Below are 13520 nucleotides of genomic sequence, written 5' to 3' on the forward strand. Positions count from 1 at the left end.
TTAGGCCCAATCATTTTTTAAATAATTGTGGTTACATGACCATGGGACATTTATGATTTGTGTGTACGCATGGTCTAAGGAAGAACATATTGATGAATCCCAGATTTGTGCTTAAAACGTTCATACGCACAGTTTAAGCACAGATTTGTACGAGAATGTACCAGTGTCTGAGTTTTTGTCCATAGTTCTTCTGTGATAGCTACTCCTAAATTGTTTCCCCAGGCTGTTTTTAGATAATCTAAGGAGGTGGTCAATCTTAAAAGCGTGTCATAAATAATGGAAGTGCCTCTTTTAATCAAAGTATTTGACAAAAATATGGATTCCATTGGTGAACTATTTAATGTTTGGGAAGGATGTAGTGTTTTGTTTGACAAAGTTGTGTAACTGTAAATATCTGAAGAAATGTGTGTGGAGCAGATCAAATTTCATTTGTAACTGTTTAAATGATGGAAATATACCATCAATAAAAAGATCTTTGAAGGAGTGAATGCCTTTTCTGTGCCACATCTGAAACATTGCATTAGAGAGATGTAGTAAATGAATAATTTGCAACTAAAGGAGCCTGAAGAGAGACAGAATGCCACCCAAAATGTTTTCTTATTGAGGACCAAATTTTAAGTGAGTGTGAAACTATTGGACTGTTTGTAGAATACAAGTGTGTGGTTCCGAAAAGAGTAAACTTGATAAAGAAGATGAGGAACAACATTTTTTTCAATGTAGAGCCAAGCAGGCATCAGACCTTGTAGGCAAAAGTAGAGTGCGCATAAACTGCATGTTCAGTAGTACATTTAGAAATGAGGTAGTCCGACTTGGGTCTCTGTAAAAAGTCTTTCCTTATATGGGGGGTCTTATTATTCCAAATACAATTGAAAATTATTATTGTCTTATTATTATCTAGGTTCTTGAAGAAAGTATTATTAATAAAAATTGAAATACATTGAAATAAGAATAAAAATTTAGAAAGGGTGTTCATTTTAATTGCATTAATTTGGCCAGCTGGTGAGATGGGGAGATTTGACAACTTAACAAAATCTTGTTTTGTACATTCAAAAGTTTTACAAAGTTCTGTTTGAATCAATCAGAGAAAATTTTGGTGAAAGTGAGTATCACCAAGTATCAAAATTGACTTAAAACGTTTAAAGGGAGAGAAGGAGTTTGTTGTTGGGCAATGGGAAATAAAACACTTTTGAAAAGGTTGAGCTTATACCCTGATACCTTGCCAAAACTCAATAAAATGGACATAATTTTGGGAATGGATGTTGAAGGGTTGGAAATGTACAGTAATAGATCATCAGCATATAATGGCACTTTATGTTCCTTCTCTCCCCTGATGATTCCAGTGTAAGTATCTGAAGCACACAAAGAAACCACAAGCAGCTCGATAGTGTGACAAGGAGTGGAGAGAGAAGGCAACGTTGTTTGGTGGAGCGCCTTAAAGGTAAATAATCAGATCTGAACCCATTCATATGAACGGAAGCTAAAGGTGAGACATATGAAAGTCCCATGCGATCCTATCGAAAGCCTTCTCTGCATTGAGAGATATTAGCACTTTGGGATTGTGAGGGTTTGTGCTGGGTGAATAAATAATATTTAATAATCACCGAAGATTGAAAAATAAATGTCTATTTTTAATAAAATCTGTTTGATCCCAAGATATTACTGTTGGGAGCAATCTCTCCAGACATGTAGCTAAAATCTTGGCTAGCAATTTTGCATCTACATCGAGAAAACTCAATGGTCTATATGAGCTTGTGTTGAGCAGATCTTTGTCCTTTTTAAGGAGCACAGAAATACATTCCTGATATAATGTTGGTAGGAGGTGATCAGTATTAAGGAAACCAACAATACTTCAAGTAACAAGGGGGATATATGTTCTATGAATGTTTTGAAGAATTCTGCCATATACCCATCTGGGCTTGAGGCTTTCGAGCATTGCATGTTGTGTATAGCTTGATGTATTTCTTCTATGGTAATGTCTCCCTCAGGTTGCTCTGATCTCCCTGACTTATGGAAGGTATATTGAATTTATAGAAAAAACTATCAATTAATTTTGGACCTCCAGCTGATTCTTTAGAATACAAATTGGAATAAAAATGCTTGAATTCATCATTAATTTCTTCCTCTTGACTTACTTGTCCAGAGCTAGTATGAATCTTTGTGATTAATCTAGAAGTGGCTGATTCCCTAATTTGGTGTGCAAGGACATTGCCTGCCTTTTCACCATGTTCATAGAGTTTATGATGAGCCTGTGTCATCATATTAGTCATCTCTGAAGTAGAAAGGAGATTGAACTCAGTTTGGAGGGAGAGCCTTTCTTTGTACAATTCAGATGAGGGAGAAATTAGATGTTGCTGATTGCGTTTGAGAATTTGATCTGTCAGAGTTTTACGGTGCTCATTTCTCACTCATGTGGCTAATGCCTTTTGAGAAATAATCTGCCCATGACTATATGCCTTAAATGCTTCCCAGATCTTGCTTTTAGAAACATCTGGTGTGTTATTTGTTGAGAGATAGAACTGTATTTGAGATTTTATGTCCTCAACAAAAGGTTTGCTAGGTAATAACGTATTATGAAATTTCCAGGTCCTGGACATATGTTTGTGATGAAAGGGGGCTATGATCAGATATTAAAATTGCTGCATAGTCGCAGTGTCTCTAAAGAAAGAAACTTATAGTTGATCAAGAGATAGTCTATCCTTGAGTAGGTGTGATGTCAGGTGAAAAAAAAATATTTACACTGATTTGAGTACATAAATTACCATGGATCTATTGGGACATTTTTAAGTAGAAACCACATTTCAAGTAATCATTTTAACCCAAACCATGATCTTTCCCCAACCCTAACCCTAAGCGGTTTTGTGTCTAGACCTAACCAGACCATAACCACAGTGTTGGTAAACATAAACAACATAATTATTTTTTAAGAGTGATTTTGGAAAGTGGCATATTGCACTCCTATTTTGGAAAGCGGCATTTTACGCTCCTATGGGTTGTTCTGGAGTGCAGGTACAATTGACCTATATGTGGTCATTTGATTATGAAGATGTGTTGTCTACATTATAAATACAAAGCCCCTCTTTATAGATATCATAATGAACCTGTTAAAGGGTGATTATAAATGTTCACATTGTACTTAACCCTTTTTATACAGACCCAATTTGTGAATAGTGATAGAATTCATTCCCATTGTTCACCTCTGGATGCAAGTCATATTACGCTCATAATCGGTTTCATTTAATATCCAGTGTGCTGGAGTAAAAGTCAACACAACAAAATATAATGTCTAATCACTATAACCATCATCCTTATTATTTAATAAATATAATGTGCAAAAGACATTTTTCCATTTAAAGACAGATTCCAAGTAGCTCTTTAAGCTCATACTTCATTCAAACTTGAGTCAGTCCTTTCACTTGGAAAGATAAAATGTTTTTGGTGGATCTAAGCCAAAACAGTCATGCAGTTTCAATGAAGACCTCCATGTACTTGAAACACATGAATGAGTGTTTTTGCTGGGCAGTATGACTTTATTCTTTTGTGTCAACCAGCCAAGCAAGAGCATGTGGTTAGAGGAAACAACCTGCAGGGTTTCAAATGAGCCGTTCAAATAACAATTATGATCAGGGGAGAGGGGTGCTTGGTCTACTTTTGTTTTATTGAGTAAAAGGGATGAACTTTATGTTGAACAGTCAAAGCTGAGACACAATAGAGACAATACCTCTGGGCAAGGAGGCCAGTGTGGACTACTCCTGTTTTTCCTGTTCAATAGTTCACCAAACATGTTGAGTCCCAGGTCAAGGAAAAAAATACCATTGACGGGTGTCATCAATTTTTACATAATTTTTTTTTGTGAGGTGCCACTACTGTTTTTGCCAGGTGATACAACAAAGCTTAACATGCTTGGACAGAGCCTGGGATCTGGTCTTTTTCCCCATATAGGTCTATTTAACTGCTAAACTGGGAGAAGATGAGGCTTGAAAAATGCTGTTGGCTTGTTGCTGTAAGTCTGAATGGTAACTTGGGTATATGGCCTGAGGTATTGTTTCAATAGGTCTCCAAATATCAGCTACTACAACATCAAGGCTCTAGCAGTTAAGTCAGTAGCTTAGCTGTGGTTTAATGCTTCAGTTTAATTAAGTTTTCAGAGGTGATTGCCCTGTTAAAACAAACTCAGGTTCAGCAGAACTGCAACTAAACTACACTGATGATACACAGCTGATCCAAGTAAGACCACAAAATATTGATCTGTGTTATCTTGTTCACTCATTCAGCAAATGATAAAACTGAAAATTGGCTTTTTTAGCTTATTAAACAGATTTTTGCATTTTACTTTTTTCCAATTTCTATGAAATTTCACTACTTAACACAATATTCATTGAAAATTGTTATATGGACAGACATTTATATACAATTTGCGTATTCTCACAAATCAATTACTAAATCATATTACTGTTAAATAATTTGCTTTTACAATAAAATAAATACAAGCTATTCCATCTCACAATATACTCTTAGATCACTACAATACAACAGTAGGCTACTATTGATGTTTTTGGGTTTAATTGTTATTTACAGCTTCATGTAACTAAATTATTAATTAATCTGCCCACTACTGAGAAACATAAATCATATATGTACTTTTTTATGTTGCAATAGCTAATTTATGGTTCTGGTGATGACCAGTTCCCAACTGAACATGCTGGTCCATTCAGATGTAGGGACCTCTAGTGGCAGTTATGGCATTTCTATAAGATCCAGTAAATACAGTCTATACAGTTAATAATATAGCACAGCTGTATATGAAACTGGAGGCATTGAGAAAAGAGCAGTTTGGTTTAAGAGACAGGCGACATACTCGTATTAAAAAAAACACTAGGAACCACTTGTAAATACATGTATTAACCCCGCTGCCACAAAGACCAGCACTTTGACTGGTGGTCATCAACACCCAAACAGAACTATTAATACAGACTGCTTAAGTGCAAATGATCTTGTGTGACTAAGTTTGGTTTTATCATTTCTGATCCAGGAGTTTGCCACTTAGACGACATTTGAGCTTAGGGCTAAACAACCAGCTATGTTGAGTGGCTTCTACATGCATAGTCTACTTGACTTTGTCACGGACTGGAAAGTTTAGGAGAATACTGCTGAACGAATATCGCCAACTGAATTGGTGCTTGCTCTTTTTGGTGTCAGTCTTCCTCAGCTTAGGCCTCTCAAATCGAGATTTCACTTATATTTAGCTTATTGGAAATTCTTCAACACACAATTCTCAAGCAGGCAGAACATTAAGCTTATATGGTTTTCTGATAAATATTTGCAGGGGGGGTAAAATAAGTGAGAGGATCTTTTTTAGGGCTTCTTAAAAAGAATAATGATAAATGCTGAAAGTGACATAAAACAACCAGCAGCTTTGTTCTTTAATGCTCAAGAAATCGATGGTCTTCCGAGCCTGCAATGCCAATGATGATGTTTAAGTTTGGCACTAAAGACAGTAATTTAGTGACTTTAACCAGCCAGTGTGAGAGGAAAAATACTCTGCTCTTACTTCCCTTTCACTTTATTCATAACAGGTCATCTATATAGGAGGGAGACGGTCATGTTTCAAAACAAAGGACAGCCTACTGCTGCTTTTAATTATAGCTGTTCCCCAGCTAATAGGTATCACTGCAGATAGTTTCCCTTGAAAACCAATGTCACACAACTTTCACATATTCTTTCTAGGTACAGTGGAGGTTAGAGTTTGAATATCATTTAAATGAAACTTTAAAACTAAACAGAATGAAAAGATTGACTGGACTGGACAGGAAAATAATTACAAGAAGTTTTAGAAAGGTGTAGCAACAAATACTTCTGTTGCCCTGGAAGTAAAACAAAAGTTATTAATGTTGTTAATCTGACAGCCATAGTATTTGTGTGAAAGCAGAATGGTGAAATGCTCAGTGTCAAATTCGCTACATAACTAGCCATGTTATAGTTAAATCTAAAAGCTAACATTAGCCAGTTATTTAGCTAACTAAACATGTAGAAATATCATGTTAGCATGCTAGCATGCATGAAAAACATTCTTCTGCACGGGCACCATGCCATTTTGAATCAGCTTCATGTAGTTAATGTGTATTCAGGCTGAATTACATCCACTTTATTACTCGGCTATATTTACTTCTCATTCAGCAAAGGTTAGACAATGTCCTCTTTATGGGCCAAACAGCTATGAGTCAATGCTATCACCAATTTGTGTTTTCTGTCATTCACTTTTTCAGTTTTACTCCAATCTCCCCTTGTTTTACTCCAATCTCCCCTTTTCTCTCCGAAAAAACATTACCCTCATTTCTCTAGGGTCCTGTCCCAGTGATGCCCCGGTAGGCTATCTCTGTCTACTGCTGTTCAGCAGCTGGTCTGAAATGTCACCCACCCTGGTCATTTGAGACCTGACATCCCAGTCATCATGCCAGCTAGGACTTAATCTGGGAGAAGAGAGAAACACACTCATGCCATCTCTCCTTTTGGGAGAAAGTCCTTTTTGAAACCTGTCCCAAACCAGCCCTTATTAGTCCAATTAGCTGGACCTTCTGTCTTGACTTGAAATGCTGTCATGTTCACTCACAGACAATCTGGGTATTCATATGATGGGTGATACCATGAGTAATAAGTGTGAATCACTTAAGTGCTGGGAAGTTTTAGTTGATTATACAAATTACTAATGCCCTATATATTGACTGTTATCCAAAGTTAAACTGCGAAGTGTTAAAATGCTCTTTGTGTTTTATTTGTTCATTTATTGGTGGAAGTGCCATTATCAGGTGGAGATGCAGGTGGAAACTAACTTAAAAAGTTGTGTTACCATGCAAAATTATGTAACTTCTTCAAAATCAAGGAAGACATGATGCATACTGTATACTGTGGAAATCAATGGAAATGAGTGGCAGCATGGAAGAAAGGAAAAACACATCCCAAACCCCAATTTCAGTCAGTAATGCAAAGTACAGTATAGGATAGAGGTCTTGCCCACATGCACCCAACTGTTTAGCAAGATTTCTGGTAATTGCCACCTGATCCTGTAGATGCCATCCCACCCCAACTTTTTAAAATCTAAATAAGTTCCTTTCAAAGTAACAGCTTCTGCTTAAGACAGAGGAACTAAATGTAACAAAATACAGTATTATAGATTAAATATATATTTATTATATATACTATATGATTTATTATAGACTTAATGTATTCAAACAAGTATTACAACTGTAAACTATTAACAATGGACAATAATTTATTTGAAATTTGTTCTATTTAAAATTCCCCATTTTTACGTTTTGTAAATGGGGAAAGCTTAATATTGGTACAAGTTACCATACACACGTACTCCCTACACACACAGAAAAAAGGGTGTAAATTATGAAAGCAAAAGCAAAAGAAAACAAAGATAGTGTGGTCAATTCACTAGACTGATTAATAATTTCACAACATGCACACATAACTACTATTTACAATATCAGAGATATGCATCTATGCACCACAGCAGTGAAACTCTTCTCAGGGAAAGGAAAACCAAAAAAAAAAATCAAAATTGCCACATCAAGGAAATGCTATACTAAAAACCTAAGCAAAATATACACAAAACAAAATAAAGCAAGGTAATCAAGCAAACAAACTTAACTAAGTAACTTAAACAAATCAAATTAGCCTAAACATAGCAAAAGATGTATGCACTGACACTGAACATTGGCTTTTTGCAGAGGTCATTAGGTGTAAAATAGTCCAATGTAAACATTATAAATATAATCCAAGTATAATGGGCATGCAAAACCCTTGAATGATCTTTTAAACTGCAGGTATTTACATGCACACTAAAAACACATTACTGTTAACAATCAGGTTAGGGCACAAAGTCAAGTGAGGCATTTACATTTATCTGGCTGCTCTAAAACTCCAGGTTAAGTCAGAAATCACATAACCACACTTCCCTCTGCAAAAATGATGTGACATTAGTTAATCCACAGTTAATGGAAATATCACAGTCAGCTGTTTCAGCTTATTTTATTACATTTTTCATCAGGTTTAACACAATTAGTAATGGATTGCTCCTGAAACGCTGTCTTTTGCCCATACTGTTGAGTTCTCAACATGCTAAATGTTAGGATTTCCTGTGCTTGATTATGCCATTTTTGTATCTTTTTACATGCTGCATAGGGTACACATGAGCCAGGCCTCCCCAGTATAAAACTAGCTGTGTTAACCCCTTTAAGCATGCAAACACACTGTAATGACTGTTAAAGCTGTACTAGTGTCACTGATTATGCATTCAGTGGTCAAATAACAAGTTTGATCTCACACAATGTCCTTGTGTGTAATTCAATACACTGAGGAGGCAGCCATTGCTTTGTGTGTCAGAGCATTGATGGCAGTGATGAGGGTTGGTGCGCAGTCACAGTTTCAGCTTTGTCCAGTACTTTTCCACTGACTGAGCTACCGGCATTCACGTGTGTGTGTGTGTGAGTGCCTTGAGTGCCTGTGTGAAGAAAATGCAGCTGCACTAGCTGTACCTTATCAGGAAGCCAGAAGAGACGACCAAAAAAAACCCACCAAACCTTTGATGAAGTCCTGAATTTAGGGGAGAGAACAGGAGGAGAGGGATTTGGAGACATTACACAGCCGCACAGCACTTTGTGAAGACAAATTAGGCAGTGTTACATATCAGTAAGTCATGTGTAGTCGTTAAGAGGAGACAGCCATGCCAACATTGCCACCTTAAAGTGTGCCTGATATGACTGGAACAAAATCTGAGGCAACGGTGGTGTGGCTGAGAGAGTTTATTCTGCTCTCTCAGTGCCATTTCCTGAGGCATCATAACAAGTTCTGATCTGAGCACGACTCTGAAACATGTGCACGCGCCAGAGCTCTGACCTAGAAATGCATGCACAAACGATGACACATTGATGATAAACCAGACTGATGATTAACACAGAAGCTGCTTCCCTCTCTTGATTAAAGCGACGCAATGCACGTGCAGACATATTTTGGGTGGTGTGCATCAGTTGTAATGATCAGTATCAAATATCTTAGAGTTTCAATGACATCCACAGTTGACTCACTTGCTTCAAAGGTGAGACACGATTAGCTCAATTGATTTTACTGTTTGTGCTGCTGTGATTGTGTATTCGCTCCACCTGTAAGCAAATAGGTCAAGTTTTTTAAGACTTTAGACCATTCCACACTAAAGAAAACTGTGATGCCACTCCTCCTCTACACACAGCCAGATATTTCACATACATATTTACGTAACACACTGACACACCTCTGTGTATAAGACTTGCCCTGGTAGAGTTTAGATGTTTGTTGATGATACATTCGTTTGATAAAAGTCTGTTTAGACGGGACAAGAAAACCACCCAGGCTTATGTGTATATCTTGCTGTATAGGGTGTGTTTTCCAGTCGGTGTGTGTGTGTGTGTGTGTGTGTGTGTGTGTATGTGTGTATAACATGACAATGTTTAAGATTGCACAACCCTAGGAGATTTCATGTCACGTTTTGTATGTTTATTTTAAATGCGTCACCCAAGAAAATGGTATGCAAACTTTGCAGGCTGAGTCAGAAGTGATTCAAAACTCTTTGAGCCACCCTTGAAGAGTGATGATTATCTCTCCTCTGAGAAAATGCAGACTAGTTTCACAAACTGATCCTGATGCTTCAAAACTCACTTAAAAATCTGCTCTATGGTGTCTGGATACACTGTGAGACAAAAGTCTGTCATCATGCCATAGTGAATATTTGTGTAACTAATCGATGTTGAAATAAATGTCTTTTGTGGTCTCTTTTTTTGTCTTCGGATTATTTTGTCTCACTCTCTCTAAACTCCACTTCTGATCTGGTTGTGCCATCACAGGAGCGTGCACGTGTCTCCAGTGTCTACCCAGGAGATGTTTTGATCCCAAGTATGGACATGCCTGTGAAACAACTAAATCCTCAGTCTTAGCCACCTTCAGACAGGCAGTAGACTCTAAAGTAAAATTTGGTTTTGTGTGCAAGGCTAAAATGGCAGGTTTATGACCACAAAGAGGAACCACAGCTGGTTTTAATCACCACAGTGTGCAAAGTCCGGATAGCTGAATTGTTAACATTTTTGCACGGCCACGTTCCTGCAATAACCTGCAACTGGTCAACATTGTCATGTTACGGGCTGACAATACAAGACCATACAGGTGTATTTGCTTTATTTTATGTCATTTGTTCCTTGTTGTGAATAAATTTACATGTTGCATTTGCTCCAATTGGAACTGACAAGCTCCTTCATCTGATAGGGACACATCTACTTAAACAGAACTGATTTACTGTCACTGATTTATTAGTGCTGTATTCAATAATAATCTGAGAAGATGCCACATTCACTTATACTGCCAGCTCAAATCAAGCCTGAATTCCATTATTTGATTTTGGGTCACATTCATTCTTGAATATTCTTAGTCCCTACCTGAATGCATTATTTCTGGTCTGTGTCTCTCTTTTCCTTGCTTTAGATTGGTTTCCTCCATAAAGGTTTGCTCTCTAGATGTAGTAACCAGCTTTTATTGGTTCTTTTGGCTTTGATTTTGTGTTCCTTGTGTAATTTGCAAGGAAGACAGCATGTGATTCAGCCTGCTTTGACTACAGGAGTCATCTGTCACAGACTCAGATGAATAACCCTGTTACCTGTGTGGGGAAAAAACAACGAGCTAAAAGAGGCCAAAAATATTTGTATTTGTATCATTTGATTCAATGTTTATATCAACAAGATACAGCCACACTTAGCAGCTAACTTAGGCAAAGCAGTGCCTTGAGCTAAATGCTAGTCAGCAGGCTAACATGTTCACAGTGACAATGTAAATATGCTGATGTTTAGCAGGTATAATATTTACATGTTTAATCTTATTTTTAGTGTGTTAGCATGCTAACATTAGTTGATAGCACTAAACACAAAGTAAAGCTGAGGCTGGAATGTCATTAGCTTTTACAGTATTTTGGTCAGTATTGTACGAAGGGTGACAAGTCCCCCTATTTACCATTTATATGCAGTATGTACATTTAATAAATGGTTTATAGCACACTATAATGTTGTTATAAGCAGATATAAGTGTTTTTTAATGCATTTGTCAACAACATTAGCTTGTCCTGGGGGCATCTAAAAGTGGAGGCTTGTGTAAAAACAGATAATGATAGCATATATAAATTAGTACTACAGATGTCAGTTTAGGTTAATTTTGCTTTCGATAGACCAACACCAATTAACCAGTAACTAACGGGTTCATTTTTAAGAAAAGTTGTGATGTAGCTACCGTTTGAGAACTGTCCAGTTTGTCTGCCCTGGTTAGCTTGACTTTTAGCTCATCCTTCTTCACCTCAAAGTGTTTTTAATGCATTTAGTCACAGTAACAGAGGGCTACACACAGCAGGGCATAGCTATGTTAACAATGCCAGCCATGGTAACTAGCTGCTAGCTGCCGTGCATGTTGGTAAAAAGGATCCATCACGTCTCTTTGTATCTATGGGTTGGTGCTCCTGTCAATGTGTGTTTTTTAAAATTATTTCAGGGCTGCACTCACTCTCGTCCCGAGTTCAGTAGCCAACCCTATAGTACGCCAATTACCTATAGATCGATGTAACCGGTCAAAAATATTCTTGGCGGTTAACCGATTAACAGTTAACCGTTGACATCCCTAGTTAGTATGTATACTGACAACAACATAGTAGAACACAGATGTGTTAATATAAAGTATGTCTTCATAGGAAGAGTTATGATTGTTGACAAATACTGTACATTAATACACTTGAAAATGTCCTTATATCTGCTTATAACTACATTATAGTGTGTTATAAATCATTTATTAAATATTTAGTGCTACTGTACAAAGTAACATTTTAACCTGATGATGGCACCAGATGAAAAGGTAAGGGATCACAAAAAATTACTACAATTCATCATTAGGGGGACAAGAATGGGACATGAACTTTTCATGGCAATCCATCCAATAGTTGTTGAGATATTTCAGTCTGGACACAAAGTGATGAACCGACATTACCAATCCTTGAAATATTGATTGATGCAAGTCTGAGTCTGACAAAACTAAACAAATAGGTCAATGAAAATGGTTTAGGGATGGGCGCTTTGACTTACCCCAACCTGATCAAACATTGGAAAGCACTTGCCATTTGTTTCCTGTTGTACGTTGAATTCTGCTGCATATGGTACATATGTGTGTATCTTAGTACTCTTATAGCATTTATGGCTTTTACTTGTTTACTTGTATTAACTAAATCGTCAGACAAATACTTTTTTCTTGTTCATAGCCTATTGTGTCTTTGCTTCTATGCAACCTGTAAAGTAGAAAAAGATACATTAGGGAAGTATGTACTGTATTCTTTGTTTTTGAAAACAAAATGTAAAAAATAAAGTTGTTTCATTTGATTTGAAGTAAAACACTATGGTTTCCAGGGAAAACATGAAGATAGCTTTCCTGATTTTGGCGACATGAAACCTTGCACATCTATGACATGTCAAGCTGGTGATCATGAGGTGAGCCATGGATTCCATTACCATTAGTTGTGCTGTGAGTTATGTAGTAATGTGCCTGGGTTTTTTCCATCCACCTGTTGAACCATACATCATTTAGAACATCATAACTTTCAATATCATATCAATAATATTTCGATCTCACCCCACAGGAGCACCATTGCAGTTGACAGGCAGTGTTGCACCTGGATTGTTGAAATATCCATTGCGATAAAGAAGAAGATTGTATCTTCATGCATGTTAACATAGATCCCCATACCACCTTTCACAGAACAGGGTGGGGATTTAATTGAGCAAGATCTTGTTCTAATGAATCATCTTGTGCTTGGGGCCACATACAAAATATCAATCCAAAGAAGGAACACCCTCTATCAACTGTGAGAAGTCAAGTTTAGACACACCTTCCCATTCACTTGAATAAGAAAATGTCCAAACTTTTGACTGGTGCTGTATGTGGCTTGACACCTGGGACAGAAATATGTCCTTGCTCCTTGACCTCCCTCAGCTTCTTAGTAAGTGTGGCTGAAGGAGAAGAAGGTGAGTGATCCTCTACAACAGAGTGAAGGCTACAATTTTGCCATCTTTGTGCCACCGATATTAAAACTTCTTTTCAAATCACATCCCCCCTATATGAAGACCCATGCCATCATGCTGTTTCATGTGTAAACATGCCAGACCATGAGGAAGCCCGTTCATGGCATCCTTTAAGGACAAAATAGGAATTAAATCATGTGGACAGAAGTCTTAGGTGCCACCTCTCTGAACAACCCCTACCAGGTGTTATTGGTATCAGGAATGTTTCTTGGAATTATTCGATTTCCCTTATATACGTACTGACCATGTGTCACTTAAGGTGATCCTACATCTTGTTTGATCACTTCATGCCAGTGGGTCTCAAAGTGGGGTCCAGGGACCCACAGGGGTCCTTGAGGGGGCTCTAGGTGCTCCCCAGTAAAAAGGGGAATCATTTATTTTTAC

Source organism: Thunnus maccoyii, chromosome 2 (assembly GCF_910596095.1).
Source record: "Thunnus maccoyii chromosome 2, fThuMac1.1, whole genome shotgun sequence".
NCBI classification, from domain to species: Eukaryota; Metazoa; Chordata; class Actinopteri; order Scombriformes; family Scombridae; genus Thunnus; species Thunnus maccoyii.